This window comes from Mercurialis annua, linkage group LG1-X (assembly GCF_937616625.2).
Source record: "Mercurialis annua linkage group LG1-X, ddMerAnnu1.2, whole genome shotgun sequence".
Taxonomy (NCBI): domain Eukaryota; kingdom Viridiplantae; phylum Streptophyta; class Magnoliopsida; order Malpighiales; family Euphorbiaceae; genus Mercurialis; species Mercurialis annua.
In genome coordinates, this window is record NC_065570.1 from 19,755,282 (window position 1) to 19,771,648 (window position 16,367).

Sequence of the window (16,367 nt, forward strand, 5' to 3'; positions counted from 1 at the left end):
CGTTTGTAAACGTTTGGCTTATATCGCTAAAAAGGTGAAACGTTTTGATTTGTTTCGTAATATTTGTATATGTTTGGCTTAAATCGCTAAAAAGGTGAAACGTTTGGATTTGTTTCGTAACGTTTGTACACGTTTGGCTTAAATTGCTAAATATGTGAAAGGTTTTTATTTGTTTCGCATCGTTTGTAAACGTTTGGCTTATATCGCTAAAAAGGTGAAACGTTTGGATTTGTTTCGTAGCATTCGTAAACGTTTGGCTTAAATTGCTAAAAAAGTGAAACGCTTTGATTTGTTTCGTAACCTTTGTAAACATTTGGCTTAAATCGATAAAAAGGTGAAACGTTTGGATTTGTTTCGTAACCTTTGTAAACGTTTGGCTTAAATCGCTAAAAAGGTGAAACATTTTGATTTGTTTCGTATTGTTTGTAAACGTTTGGCTTAAATCGCTAAAAAGGTGAACGTTTTGATTTGTTTCGTAACTTTTGTAAACATTTGGCTTAAATTGCTAAAGAGGTGAAACGGTTGGATTTGTTTCGTAATGTTTGTAAAAGTTTGGCTTAATTTGCTTAAACGGTGAAACGCTTGGATTTGTTTCATAACGTTTGTAAAAGTTTGGCTTAAATTTCTAAAAAGGTAAAACATTTGGATTTGTTTCGTAACGTTTGTAAACGTTTCGCTTAAATCGCTAAAAAGGTTAAACGTTTGGATTTGTTTCGTAACGTTTGTAAACATTTGGCTTATATCGCTAAAAAGGCGAAACGCTTGGCTTAAATCGCTAAAAAAGGGAAACATTTGGATTTGTTTCGTAACGTTGTAAACGTTTGGCTTATATTTCTAAAAAGGGGAAACCTTTGGATTTGTTTCGTAACGTTCGTAAATATTTGGTTTAAATCGCAAAAAAGGTGAAACGTTTGGATTTGTTTCGTAACGTTTGTAAACGTTTGGCCTAAATCTCTAAAAAGGGGAAACGTTTGGATTTGTTTCGTAACGTTTGTAAATATTTGGTTTAAATCGCAAAAAAGGTGAAACGTTTGGATTTGTTTCGTAACGTTTGGCTTAAATCTCTAAAAAGGGGAAACGTTTGGATTTGTTTCGTATCGTTTGTTAACGTTTGGCTTAAATCGTTAAAAAGGTAAAACGTTTGGATTTGTTTCGTACTGTTTGTAAACGTTTGGCTTAAATCGCTAAAAAGGTGAAACGCTTGGTTTTGTTTCGTAATGTTTGTAAATGTTTGGCTTAAAATTGCTAAAAAGGTGAAACGCTTGGTTTTGTTTCGTAATGTTTGTAAACATTTGACTTAAATCGCTAAAAAGGTGAAACGTTTGGATTTACTTCGTATCATTTATAAACGTTTGGCTTAAATTGCTAGAAAGGTTAAACGCTTGGATTTATTTCGCAACGTTTGTAAACGTTTGGCTTAAACTGCTAAAAAGGTGAAACGCTTGGATTTGTTTCGTAACGTTTGTAGACGTTTGGCTTAAATTGCTAATAAAGTGAAACGCTTGGTGTTGTTTCGTAATGTTTATAAACGTTTGGCTTAAATTGCTAAAAAGGGAAAACGTTTGGATTTGTTTCATACGTTTGTAAACGTTTGGCTTATATCGCTAAAAAGGTGAAATGTTTGGATTTAATTCATAACGTTTGTAAACGTTTGGCTTAAATTGCTAAAAAGGTGAAACGCTTGGTTTTGTTTCGTAATGTTTGTAAATGTTTTGCTTAAATCGATAAAAAGGGGAAACGTTTGGATTTGTTTCGTAACGTTTGTAAATGTTTGGCTTATATCGCTAAAAAGGCGAAACGCTTGGCTTAAATCGCTAAAAAGGGAAAAATTTTGGATTTGTTTCGTAACGTTGTAAACGTTTGGCTTATATTTCTAAAAAGGGGAAACCTTTGGATTTGTTTCGTAACGTTCGTAAATATTTGGTTTAAATCGCAAAAAAGGTGAAACGTTTGGATTTGTTTCGTAACGTTTGTAAACGTTTGGCCTAAATCTCTAAAAAGGGGAAACGTTTGGATTTGTTTCGTAACGTTTGTAAATATTTGGTTTAAATCGCAAAAAAGGTGAAACGTTTGGATTTGTTTCGTAACGTTTGGCTTAAATCTCTAAAAAGGGGAAATGTTTGGATTTGTTTCGTATCGTTTGTTAACGTTTGGCTTAAATCGTTAAAAAGGTAAAACGTTTGGATTTGTTTCGTACTGTTTGTAAACGTTTGGCTTAAATCGCTAAAAAGGTGAAACGTGTGGATTTGTTTCGTAAGGTTTGTAAACGTTTGGATGAAATTGCTAAAAAGGAGAAACGCTTGGATTGGTTTTGTAGCGTTTGTAAACGTTTGGCTTAAATTGCTAAAAAGGTGAATCGCTTGGATTTTTTTCGTTATGTTTGTGAACGTTTGGCTACAAATCCTAACGTTTCACCTTTTTAGTGATTTAAATCAAACGTTTATAAATGCTGCGAAACAAATCAAAACGTTTCCCCTTTTTAGCAATTGAAGCCAAACGTTTACAAACGTTACGAAACAAATCCAAGCGTTTCTCCTTTTTAGCAATTTAAGTCAAACATTTATAAAGGTTACGAAACAAATCAAAGCGTTTCACCTTTTTAGCAATTTAAGCCAAACCTTTACAAAGATTACGAACAAATCCAAATGTTTCACCTTTTTAGCAATTTAAGCCAAACGTTTACAAACGATATGAAACAAATCAAAACGTTTCACCTTTTTAGCGATTTAAGCCAAACGTTTACAAACATTACGAAACAAATCCTAACGTTTCACCTTTTTAGGGATTTAAGCCAAACATTTACAAACGTTGCGAAACAAATCCAAACGTTTCCCCTTTTTAGGGATATAAGCCAAACGTTTAAAATGTTTCGAAACAAATCCAAACCTTTCGCATTTCTAGCGATTTTAAGCCAAATGTTTGCAAACATTGCAAAACAAAACCAAGCGTTTCACCTTTTTAGCAATTTAAGCCAAACGTTTACAAACGTTACGAAACAATTCAAACGTTTCACCTTTTTAGCAATTTAAGCCAAACATTTACAAACGATACGAAACAAATCCAAATGTTTCACCTTTTTAGCGATTTAAGCCAAACGTTTACAAACGTTACGAAATAAATCCAAATGTTTCACCTTTTTAGCGATTTAAGCCAAACGTTTAAAAACGATATGAAACAAATCAAAACGTTTCACCTTTTTAGCGATTTAAGCCAAACGTTTACAAACGTTACGAAACAAATCCAAGCGTTTCTCCTTTTTAGCAATTTAAGTCAAACATTTATAAATGTTACGAAACAAATCAAAGCGTTTCACCTTTTTAGCAATTTAAGCCAAACCTTTACAAAGATTACGAACAAATCCAAATGTTTAACCTTTTTAGCGATTTAAGCCAAACGTTTACAAACGATATGAAACAAATCAAAACGTTTCACCTTTTTAGCGATATAAGCCAAACGTTTACAAACATTACGAAACAAATCCTAACGTTTCACCTTTTTAGGGATTTAAGCCAAACATTTACAAACGTTGCGAAACAAATCCAAACGTTTCCCCTTTTTAGGGATATAAGCCAAACGTTTAAAATGTTTCGAAACAAATCCAAACCTTTCGCATTTCTAGCGATTTTAAGCCAAATGTTTTCAAACATTGCAAAACAAAACCAAGCGTTTCACCTTTTTAGCAATTTAAGCCAAACGTTTACAAACGTTATGAAACAATTCAAACGTTTCACCTTTTTAGCAATTTAAGCCAAACGTTTACAAACGTTACGAAATAAATCCAAATGTTTCACCTTTTTAGCGATTTAAGCCAAACGTTTAAAAACGCATGAAACAAATCCAAACGTTTCACCTTTTTAGCAATTTAAACCGAACATTTACAAAGGTTATGAAACAAATCCAAATGTTTCACCTTTTTGGCAATTTAAGCCCAACATTTACAAACGTTACGAAACAAATCCAAACGTTTCACTTTTTTAGCGATATAAGCCAAATGTTTACAAAATGTTACGAAACAAATCCAAACATTGCACCTTTTTAGCAATTTAAGCCAAACGTTTACAAATACGAAACAAATCCAAACGTGTCACGACCCAATTTCGTGGATCGCGACCGGCGCTAGGGTATGGGTATGGTCGTACCAAAACCCGTAGCAAGCCTCGCGGAAAACCATTTAATCAAAATAAACCTGCAAGAAAACCAATGCTCGGGGGCAACCGAGACTCCAACCTAAGTCTAACAACTTATATAACAATCCTATTACAACCAATTGATAATATTCCGAAACTAGAAACATGCCTCATAAATCAATAATCCAATGTAACATGTCAACGTATAAATAATATAACAGTCGTACCACTACGACAAACCAAAGTATAATAATAAAGACAACTAGCTCTACTGCGGTCTAAGAAGTGAAACAGTTGACTAGTCTGATAATATAAAAAGACCTCCGAGGAACCAAAAGATCGGAGATGACCAACGCTCTCAAAATCATAAACCTGGAAAAGTTTGGAAAGCAACGGGGTCAGATATACTGAGATGAGTTCATAATGTTATTTACATTTATTAAGATTAAAACCTCAAAACAAATCCTTTTATACTAATGTATATATTTGATTATGGAAGACAGTATTGAAATGAAATCCCAAAGTAGGTGTGACGTATCATCACCAAATCCCAAAGTAGACGGGAACAAATCCTCGTCGATCCCAAAGTAGGCTAGACATTAGTCTGCCGATCCCAAAGTACTTACCGGTGCACACAGTCTCGATACAAGCCTATCGAGTAGCTCGTTTCAATCCAGATCCATAATCCTTAAAACAGTTCACAACATTTGATATACTAAAATAATTTGCGGTACTTAATAAAGCGGTAAATAACACTATCAACTCACTGCTTGCGTATCCACGTGAATAACTTGGCAAACAGCTAACCCTGAGCGGACTCCGAAGCACGAACAGACGACGGGTCTAAAACAAGGTATAAGTTAAAATCCATTCAACCCCTAACTCTAAGATTACTAGACACCACATAGGACTAGTATCTCAAACACAACCAAACACAACCAAAGTAATCAAACATAACCAACGTATTATCATAACCAAAGTATACCATATAATAAGTTAGGCAAATTAAGCTTAGGTGAGTTCTTATCTTTAAAACAAAACCAAAGTCCTTTCATAGCTTAAATACTTTATTTAAAATAAAGAGATTTCCCAAAGTAGTGTGTTAGCCTCAACTGCAGTATAGCTCAACAACACATGTCGGAAGACCACGTCTAACCCGACCCATCCATAAACCAAAGTTTAAAACCAAAGTCTTAAATAAATCCTTAAATGAAACCAAAGTATTTTTAAATAAGAACTCATACCTAACTTAATACTACCACGAACACCAAAGTAACAAATCAATTACCTTGCCAACACTTGACAAGTACACCCAAAGTATAGTTGTTGAAATCAACCTTCTTTAACATCACAAATAAATTTCCAGCTTTTAATTAATTACTCAAAACAGTTTTTAACTCAAATACTTAATCCATTTGTTATACTAAATCAATTAGGCAATTTACCCAAACCATTTAAAGTAACATTAGACATCTAACAACCTATGATTCATATTTACAAAATTTCCAGATTTTATATCATAAGAAAAACAGAATTTAAATCCATTTATAAACCAATTCTTTCATGCCATTAATCGAAACCACCAATCTCAAAGCCATCTAGAATAATCATCCAAGGTATAACAATCACAACACCATAGAATGAAATCTCAGATTATAAACCATCACAAAACAGAATATAATCACAAACCACCCAAAGTATCGATTTCAAATCGAGCCACAACAATCACAACACACAAATATAAGGGATTAATCCACTAACCTCTTGAGATAGATTAAGGACAACAATCAAAGGAAAACCCAGAGAATATAATTCCAAAATCAGCCTACAAACAAACCATACGATAGCTAAAGATCACACAACTCAATTATATGATAAAACACTAATTAAACCTTAAGGAATTGATTAGAATACTTACTAATGATCACCAATGGATTAGGAATAGCTAGGATATGAATTTCAGAGAGTATAGGCCGTTCTAGGGTTTTAGAAAACGAGAGAAATGAATTTAGGTCGCTTAAGGGGTCTATTTATAAAAAAATCAGCGAACTGAACAGTGCACGAGTCGCGCCCGCTACACTTCCATCGCGCCCGTGAAACATGAATCGCGCCCGTGATGAATGAATCATCGCGCCCGTGAAAAGCTACTGCCTCCGATGAAAAATTGAGATTTTGAAAATGAAATCGAAAACGTTCCAAACTCCAAGGTTACTTCTAATACACCTTAAAACACATTTTAAAAGGTTTGGAACATTCGAACCGCGAACCGAAGTGGTCGAACCACTCAAACGAACCCAAAGTACCGTTTAGGCCTAACGAAACTAGTCGGAAAAATACGGGATGTTACAAAACGTTTGACCTTTCTAGCGATTTAAGCCAAACGTTTATAAACCGTACGAAACAAAACAAAACATTTAAAACGTTATGAAACAAATCCAATCCCTTACAAAAGTTACGAAACAAAACCTGGTGTTTCACCTTTTTAGCAATTTAAGCCAAACGTTACGAAACAAATCCAAGTGTTTCATCTTTTAGCAATTTAAGGCAAACGTTTACAAATGTTCCGAAACAAATTCAAGAGTTTCACCTTTTTAGTAATGTAAGCCAAACGTTTACGAACGTTACGAAACAAATTCAAGCATTTCACCTTTTTAGCAATTTAAGCCAAACGTTTATAAACGTTACGAAACAAATCCAAATGTTTCACGGTTTTAGCGATTTAAGCCGAATGTATACAAACGTTACGAAACAAAACAAAACATTTCACGTTTTTAGCAATTTAAGACAAATGTTTACATACGTTTCGAAGCAAATCCAAACGTTTCCCCATTTTAGCGATTTAAGTCAAACGTTTAAAACGTTACGAAACAAATTCAAACATTTCACCTTTTTAGCGATTTATGCCAAACGTTTACAAACGTTACGAAACAAATCCAAACGTTTCACCTTTTTAGCAATTGAAGCCACACGTTTACAAACGTTATGGAACAAATCCAAAGGTTTCACCTTTTTAGCGGTTGAAGCCAAACGTTTACAAACGTTACGAAACAAATCCAAACGTTTCACCTTTTTAGTGATTTACGCCAAATGTTTACAAAGGTTATGAAACAAATCCAGATGGTTTATCTTTTTAGCAATTTATGCCAAACGTTTACAAACGTTACAAAACAAATCCAAGCGTTTCACCTTTTTAGCAATTCAAGCCAAACGTTTATAAACGTTACGAAACAAATCCAAGCGTTTCACCTTCTTAGCGATTTAAGAAAAACGTTTACAAACAATACGAAACAAATCCAAACGTTTCACCTTTTTAGCGAATTAAGCCAAACATTTACAAACGTTACAAAACAAATCCAAACGTTTCACCTTTTTAGCGATTTAAGCCAAACAATTACAAATGTTACGAAACAAATCCAAACGTTTCACCTTTTTAGTGATTTAAGCCAAACATTTACAAAATGTTACGAAACAAATCCAAACGTTTCGCCTTTTAAGTAATTTAAGCCAAACGTTTACAAACGTTACGAAACAAATCCAAACGTTTCACCTAGTTAGCGATTTAAGCCAAACGTTACGAAACAAAACCAAACGTTTAAAACGTTATGAAACAAATCTAAACGTTTCACCTTTTTAGCGATTTAAGCCAAACGTTTACAAACAATACGAAACAAATCTAAGCGTTTCACTTTTTATCAATTTAAGCCAAACGTTTACAAACGTTACGAAACAAATCCAAGCGTTACACCTTTTTAGCAATTTAAGCAAAACGTTTACAAACGTAACGAAACAAATCCAAGCGTTTCACCTTTTTAGCAATTTAAGCCAAACGTTTACAAACATTACGAAACAAATCAAAGAGTTTCACCTTTTTAGTGATTTAAGCCAAACGTTTACAAACGGTACGAAACAAATCCAAACGTTTCTCATTTTTAGCGATTTAAGCCAAATGATTATAAACGCTACGAAACAAATCTAAATGTTTCATCTTTTTAGTAATGTAAGCCAAATGTTTACAAACGTTACGAATCAAATCCAAGCGTTTCCCCTTTTTTGCAATTTAGGCCAAACGTTTACAAATGTTACGAAACAAATCCAAGCGCTTCACCTTTTTTAAAATTTAAGCCAAACGTTTACAAACGTTACGAAAAAATCTAAACGTTTCGCCTTTTTAGCGACTTAAGCCAAACGTTTAGAAAGGTTATGAAACAAATCCAAATGTTTCACCTATTTAGCAATTTATGCCGAACGTTTACAAACGTTAAGAAACAAATCCAAGCGGTTCATCTTTTTAGCAATTTAAACCAAACGTTTACAAAATTTATGAAACAAATCCAAGTGTTCCACCTTTTTAGCAATTTAAGCCAAACGTTTACAATCGTTACGAAACAAATCCAAGCGTTTCAACTTTTTAGATATTTAAGCCAAATGTTTAAAAACGTTACGAAAAAATCCAAATATTTCACCTTTTTAGCGATTTAAGCCGAATGTATACAAACGTTACGAAACAAAACAAAACATTTCACGTTTTTAACAATTTAAGACAAATGTTTACATACGTTTCGAAGCAAATCCAAACGTTTCCCCATTTTAGCGATTTAAGTCAAACGTTTAAAACGTTACGAAACAAATCAAAACATTTCTCCTTTTTAGCGATTTATGCCAAACGTTTACAAACGTTACGAAACAAATCCAAACGTTTCACCTTTTTAGCAATTGAAGCCACACGTTTACAAACGTTAAGGAACAAATCCAAAGGTTTCACCTTTTTAGCGGATGAAGCCAAACGTTTACAAACGTTACGAAACAAATCCAAACGTTTCGCCTTTTTAGTGATTTACGCCAAATGTTTACAAAGGTTATGAAACAAATCGAGATGGTTTATCTTTTTAGCAATTTATGCCAAACGTTTACAAACGTTACAAAACAAATCCAAGCGTTTCACCTTTTTAGCAATTCAAGCCAAACGTTTATAAACGTTACGAAACAAATCCAAGCGTTTCACCTTCTTAGCGATTTAAGAAAAACGTTTACAAACAATTCGAAACAAATCCAAACGTTTCACCTTTTTAGCGAATTAAGCCAAACATTTACAAACGTTACAAAACAAATCCAAACGTTTCACCTTTTTAGCGATTTAAGCCAAACATTTACAAACGTTACGAAACAAATCCAAACGTTTCACCTTTTTAGTGATTTAAGCCAAACATTTACAAAATGTTACGAAACAAATCCAAATGTTTCGCCTTTTAAGTAATTTAAGCCAAACGTTTACAAACGTTACGAAACAAATCCAAACGTTTCACATTTTTAGCGATTTAAGCCAAACGTTACGAAACAAAACCAAACGTTTAAAACGTTATGAAACAAATCTAAACGTTTCACCTTTTTAGCGATTTAAGCCAAACGTTTACAAACAATACGAAACAAATCTAAGCGTTTCACTTTTTATCAATTTAAGCCAAACGTTTACAAACGTTACGAAACAAATCCAAGCGTTACACCTTTTTAGCAATTTAAGCAAAACGTTTACAAACGTAACGAAACAAATCCAAGCGTTTCACCTTTTTAGCAATTTAAGCCAAACGTTTACAAACATTACGAAACAAATCAAATAGTTTCACCTTTTTAGTGATTTAAGCCAAACGTTTACAAACGGTACGAAACAAATCCAAACGTTTCTCATTTTTAGCGATTTAAGCCAAATGATTATAAACGCTACGAAACAAATCTAAATGTTTCATCTTTTTAGTAATGTAAGCCAAATGTTTACAAACGTTACGAATCAAATCCAAGCGTTTCCCCTTTTTTGCAATTTAGGCCAAACGTTTACAAATGTTACGAAACAAATCCAAGCGCTTCACCTTTTTAAAAATTTAAGCCAAACGTTTACAAACGTTACGAAAAAAATCTAAACGTTTCGCCTTTTTAGCGACTTAAGCCAAACGTTTAGAAAGGTTATGAAACAAATCCAAATGTTTCACCTTTTTAGCAATTTATGCCGAACGTTTACAAACGTTAAGAAACAAATCCAAGCGGTTCATCTTTTTAGCAATTTAAACCAAACGTTTACAAAATTTACGAAACAAATCCAAGTGTTTCACCTTTTTAGCAATTTAAGCCAAACGTTTACAATCGTTACGAAACAAATCCAAGCGTTTCAACTTTTTAGATATTTAAGCCAAATTTTTAAAAACGTTACGAAAAAAATCCAAATATTTCACCTTTTTAGCGATTTAAGCCGAACGTTTACAAACATTACAAAACAAAACCAAACGTTTCACCTTTATAGTGATTTTAGCCCAACGTTTACAAACGTTACGAAACAAATTCAAACGTTTCCCCATTTTAGCGATTTAAGCCAAACGCTTAAAACGTTACTAAACAAATCCAAACGTTTCACCTTTTGAGCGATTTAAGCCAAACGTTTACAAACGTTACGAAACAAATCCAAACGTTTCACCTTATTAGTGATTGAAGCCAAACGATTGCAAACGTTACGAAACAAATCCAAACGTTTCATATATATTAGCAATTTAAGCCAAACGTTTACAACCCTTACGAAACAAATACCGTTAGTAAACGTTTGGCTTAAATCGCAAAAAAGGCGAAACGTTTGAATCAGTTTCGTAGCGTTTGTAAATGTTTGGCTTTAATTGCTAAAAAGGTGAAACGCTTGGATATATTTCGTAACGTTTGTAAACGTTTGGCTTAAATTGCTAAAAAGGTGAATCGCTTGGATTTGTTTCGTTACGTTTGTAAACGTTTGGCTTAATTTGCTAAAAGTGTGAAACGCTTGGTTTTGTTTCGTAATGTTTGTAAACATTTGGCTTAAATTGCTAAAAATGTAAAACGTTTGGATTTGTTTCGTAATGTTTGTAAACGTTTCGCTTCAATCGCTAAAAAGGTGAAACGTTTGGATTTGTTTAGTAACGTTTGTAAACATTTGGCTTAAATCGCTAAAAAGGTTAAACGTTTGGATTTGTTTCGTAACATTTGTAAACGTTTGGCTTAAATCGCTAAAACGGGGAAATGTTTCGATTTGTTTCGTAGCGTTTGTAAATGTTTGGCTTAAATCGCTAAAAAGGTGACACATTTGGTTTTGTTTCACAAAGTTTGTAAACGTTTGGCTTAAATTGCTGAAAAGGTGAAACGCTTGGATTTGTTTTGTAACGTCTGTAAACGTTTGGCTTAAATTGCTAAAAAGGTGAAACGCTTGGATTTGTTTCGTAGCATTTGTAAACGTTTGGCTTAAATTGCTAAAAAGGTGAAACACTTGGATTTGTTTCGTACAGTTTGTAAACGTTTGGCTTAAATTGCTAAAAAGGTGAAACATTTCAATTTGTTTCATAACCTTTGTAAACGTTTGGCCTAAATCGCTACAAAGGTGAAACGTTTGAATTTGTTTCATACGTTTGTAAACGTTTTGCTTAAATCGCTAAAAAGTTAAAATGCTTGGATTTTTTGGTAACGTTTGTAAACGTTTGGCTTAAATCACTAAAATGGTTAAACGTTTGGATTTATTTCGAAACGTTTGTAAATGTTTGGCTTAAATTGCTAAAATGGTGAAACACTTGGATTTGATTTATAACGTTTGTAAACGTTTGGCTTAAATCGCTAAAAAGGTGAAAGGTTGGGCTTAAATTCATACGTTTGTAAACGTTTGACTTAAATCGCTAAAAAGGTGAAACGTTTGGATTTATTTTGTAACGTTTTTAAACGTTTGGCTTAAATTGCAAAATGATAAAATGCTTGGATTTGTTTCGTAACGTTTGTAAACGTTTGGCTTAAATTGCTAAAAAAGTGAAATGCTTGGTTTTGTCTCGGAATGTTTGTAAACGTTTGGCTTAAATTGCTAAAAAGGTGAAACGCTTGAATTTGTTTCGTAACGTTTGTAAACATTTGGCTTAAATTGCAAAAAAGGGTAAACGCTTGGTTTTTTTTCGTAATGGTTGTAAATATTTGGCTTAAATCGCTAAAAATGCAAAATGTTTGGATTCGTTTTGTAACGTTTGGTTTTCTTTCGTAAAGTTTGTAAACGTTTGGCTTCAATGGCCAAAAAGGCGAAACGTTTGGATTCGTTTCGTAACGTTTGTAAACGTTTGTCTTATATCGCTAAAAAGGTGAAACGTTTGGATTTGTTTCGTAACGTTTGTAAATGTTTGGCTTAAATTGTTAAAAAGGTGAAACCTTTGGATTTGTTTCGTAACGTTTTTAAACGTTTGGCTTAAATCGCTTATAAGTTGAAACGTTTGGATTTGTTTCGTAATGTTTGTAAACGTTTGGCTTAAATCGCTAAAAAGGTGAAACGTTTGGATTTGTTTCGTACTGTTTGTAAACGTTTGGCTTAAATTTCAAAAGAGGGGAAACGTTGGATTTGTTTTGTAATGTTTGTAAACGTTTGGCTTAAATTGCTTAAACGGTGAAACGCTTGGATTTGTTTCGTAACGTTTGTAAAAGTTTGGCTTAAATTGCTAAAAAGGTGAAACATTTGTATTTTTTTGGTAACGTTTGTAAACGTTGGGATTAAATCGCGAAAAAGGTGAAACGTTTCGATTTATTTCGTAACGATTGTAAACGTTGGGCTTAAATTGCTAAAAAGGTGAAACGCTTGGATTTGTTTCGTAACGTTTGTTAACGTTTGGCTTAAATTGCTAAAAGGGTGAAATGTTTGGTTTTGTTTCGTAATGTTTGTAAACGTTTGGCTTAAATTGCTAAAAAGTGAAACGCTTGGATTTGTTTCGTAATGATTATAAATGTTTGGCTTAAATCGCTAAAAAGGCGAAACGTTTGGATTTGTTTCCTATGTTTGTAAACGTTTGGCTAAAACCGCTAAAAAGGTGAAACGTTTGGATTTATTTCGTAAACTTTATAAACATTTGGCTTAAATTGATAAAAAGGTTAAACGCTTGGATTTGTTTCGTAACGTTTGGAAATGTTTGGCATAAATTGCTAAAAAGGTGAAACGGTTGGATTTTATTCGTACTTTCTGTAAACGTTTGGCTTAAATTGCTAAAAAAGTGAAACGCTTGGTTTTGTTTTGTAATGTTTGTAAACGTTTGGCTTAAATCGCTAAAAAGGTGAAACGTTTGGATTTGTTTCATACGTTTGTAAACGTTTGGCTTAATTCGATAAAAAGGTGAAACGTTTGGATTTATTTCGTAACGTTTGTAAACGTTTGGCTTAAATTGCTAAAAAGGTGAAAGCTTGGATTTGTTTCGTAACGTTTGTTAACGTTTGGCTTAAATCGCTAACAGGGTGAAATGTTTGGTTTTATTTCGTAATGTTTGTAAACGTTTGGCTTAAATTGCTAAAAAAGTGAAACGCTTGGATTTGTTTCGTAATGATTATAAACGTTTGGCTTAAATCGCTAAAAAGGTGAAATGTTTGGATTTGTTTCCTATTTTTGTAAACGTTTGGCTAAAACCGCTAAAAAGGTGAAACGGTTGGATTTATTTCGTAAACTTTATAAATGTTTGGCTTAAATTGATAAAAAGGTTAAACGCTTGGATTTGTTTCGTTACGCTTGGAAGCGTTTGGCATAAATTTCTAACAAGGTGAAACGGTTGGATTTTTTCATAATGTTTGTAAACGTTTGGCTTAATTTGCTTAAACGGTGAAACGCTTGGATTTGTTTCATAACGTTTGTAAAAGTTTGGCTTAAATTTCTAAAAAGGTAAAACATTTGGATTTGTTTCGTAACGTTTGTAAACGTTTCGCTTAAATCGCTAAAAAGGTTAAACGTTTGGATTTGTTTCCTATGTTTGTAAACGTTTGGCTTAAATCGCGAAAAAGATGAAACGTTTGGATTTATTTCGTAACGTTTGTAAACGTTTTGCTTAAATTGCTAAAAAGGTGAAACGCTTGGATTTGTTTCGTAACGTTTGTAAACGTTTGTCTTAAATTGCTAAAAAAGTGAAACGCTTGGTTTTGTTTCGGAAAGTTTTTAAACGTTTGGGTTAAATTGCTAAAAAGGGGAAACGCTTGGATTTGTTTCATAACGTTTGTAAAGGTTTCGCTTAAATTGCTAAAAAGGTGAATAGTTTGGATTTTTTTCGTAACGTTTGTAAACATTTTGCTTAAATTGCTAAAAAGGTGAAACGCTTGGTTTTGTTTCTTAATGGTTGTAAACGTTTGGCTTAAATCGCTAAAAATGCGAAACGTTTGGATTCGTTTTGTAACGTTTGGTTTTGTTTCGTAATGTTTGTAAACGTTTGGCTTTAATCGTGAAAAAGGTGAAACGTTTGGATTTGTTTCGCAACATTTGTAAACGTTTGGCTTATATCGCAAAAAAGTTGAAACATTTGGATTTATTTCGTAACGTTTGTAAATGTTTGGCTTAAATCGCTAAAAAGGTGAAATGTTTGAATTTGTTTCGTACGTTTGTAAACGTTTGGCTTAAATCGCCAAAAGGTGAAACGTTTGGATTTGTTTGGTAACGTTTGTAAACGTTTGGCTTAAATCGCTAAAAAGGTGAAATATATGGATTTGTTTCGTATCGTTTGTAAACATTTGGCTTATATCGCTAATAAGGCGAAACGTTTGGATTTTTTTGTAGCATTTGTAAACGTTTGGCTTAAATTGCTAAAAAGGTGAAACGCTTTGATTTGTTTCGTAACCTTTGTAAACGTTTGGCTTAAATCGCTAAAAAGGTGAAACATTTGGATTTGTTTCGTAATCTTTGTAAACGTTTGGCTTAAATCGCTAAAAAGGTGAAACGCTTGGATTTGTTTTGTACGTTTGTAAACGTTTGTCTTTAATCGCTAAAAAGGTGAAACGTTTGGATTTATTTCGTAACGTTATTAATCTTTTGGCTTAAATTGTTAAAAAGGTTAATGTCATAACGTTTGTTAACGTTTGGCTTAAATTGCTAAAAAAGGTGAAACCCTTGGATTTGTTTCGTAACGTTTGTAAACGTTTGGCTTAAATTGCTAAAAAAGTGAAACGCTTGGTTTTGTTTCGTAATGTTTGTAAACGTTTGGCTTCAATCGCAAAAAAGATGAAACGTTTGAATTTGTTTCATATGTTTTTAAACGTTTGGCTTAAATCGTTAAAGAAATGAAACGTTTGGATTTATTTCGTAACGTTTGTAAACGTTTGTCTCAAATTGCTAAAAAGGTGAAACGCTTGGATTTGTTTCTAGCTTAAATTGCTAAACAGGTGAAACGCTTGGTTTTGTTTCGTAATGTTTGTAAACGTTTGGCTTAAATCGCTAAAAATGCAAAACGTTTGGATTTTTTTGGTAACGTTTTAAACGTTTGGTTTTATTTCGTAACGTTTGTAAACATTTGGCTTAAATCGCTAAAAAAGGGAAACATTTGGATTTGTTTCATAACGTTTGTAAACGTTTGACTTAAATTGCTAAAAAGGTGAAACGCTTGGTTTTGTTTCGTAATGTTTGTAAACGTTTGGCTTAAATTGCTAAAAAGGTGAAACGCTTGGTTTTATTTCGTAATGTTTGTAAACGTTTGGTTTAAAATTGCTAAAAAGGTGAAACGCTTGGTTTTGTTTCGTAATGTTTGTAAACATTTGGCTTAAATCGCTAAAAAGGTGAAACGTTTGGATTTACTTCGTAACGTTTATAAACGTTTGGCTTAAATTTCTAAAAAGGTTAAACGCTTGGATTTGTTTCGCAACGTTTGTAAACGTTTGGCTTAACCTGCTAAAAAGGTGAAACGCTTGGATTTGTTTCGTAAGGTTTGTAAACGTTTGGCTTAAATTGCTAATAAAGTGAAACGCTTGGTTTTGATTTGTAATGTTTGTAAACCTTTGGCTTAAATTGCTAAAAAGGTAAAACGTTTGGATTTTTTTCATACGTTTGTAAACGTTTGGCTTATATCGTTAAAAAGGTGAAACGTTTGGATTTATTTCATAACGTTTGTAAACGTTTGCCTTAAATTGCTAAAAAGGTGAAACGCTTGGTTTTGTTTCGTAATGTTTGTAAATGTTTTGCTTAAATCGATAAAAAAGAGAAACGTTTGGATTTGTTTCGTAACGTTTGAAAACGTTTGGCTTATATCGCTAAAAAGGCGAAACGTTTGGCTTAAATCGCTAAAAAGGTGAAACGTTTGGATTTGTTTCTGTAATAACCCGGAAAATTTAAGAGTTAATATATAGCCACGTGTCTAATATTTTATTAGACGGGAGTAGGTAAATTAAATTTAAAGATAAATTTAATTTACAAGTGTCCCTAAATTTTTATTATGGCTATAGGATTGAAAATTTAAATTTTTAGGATTTCAA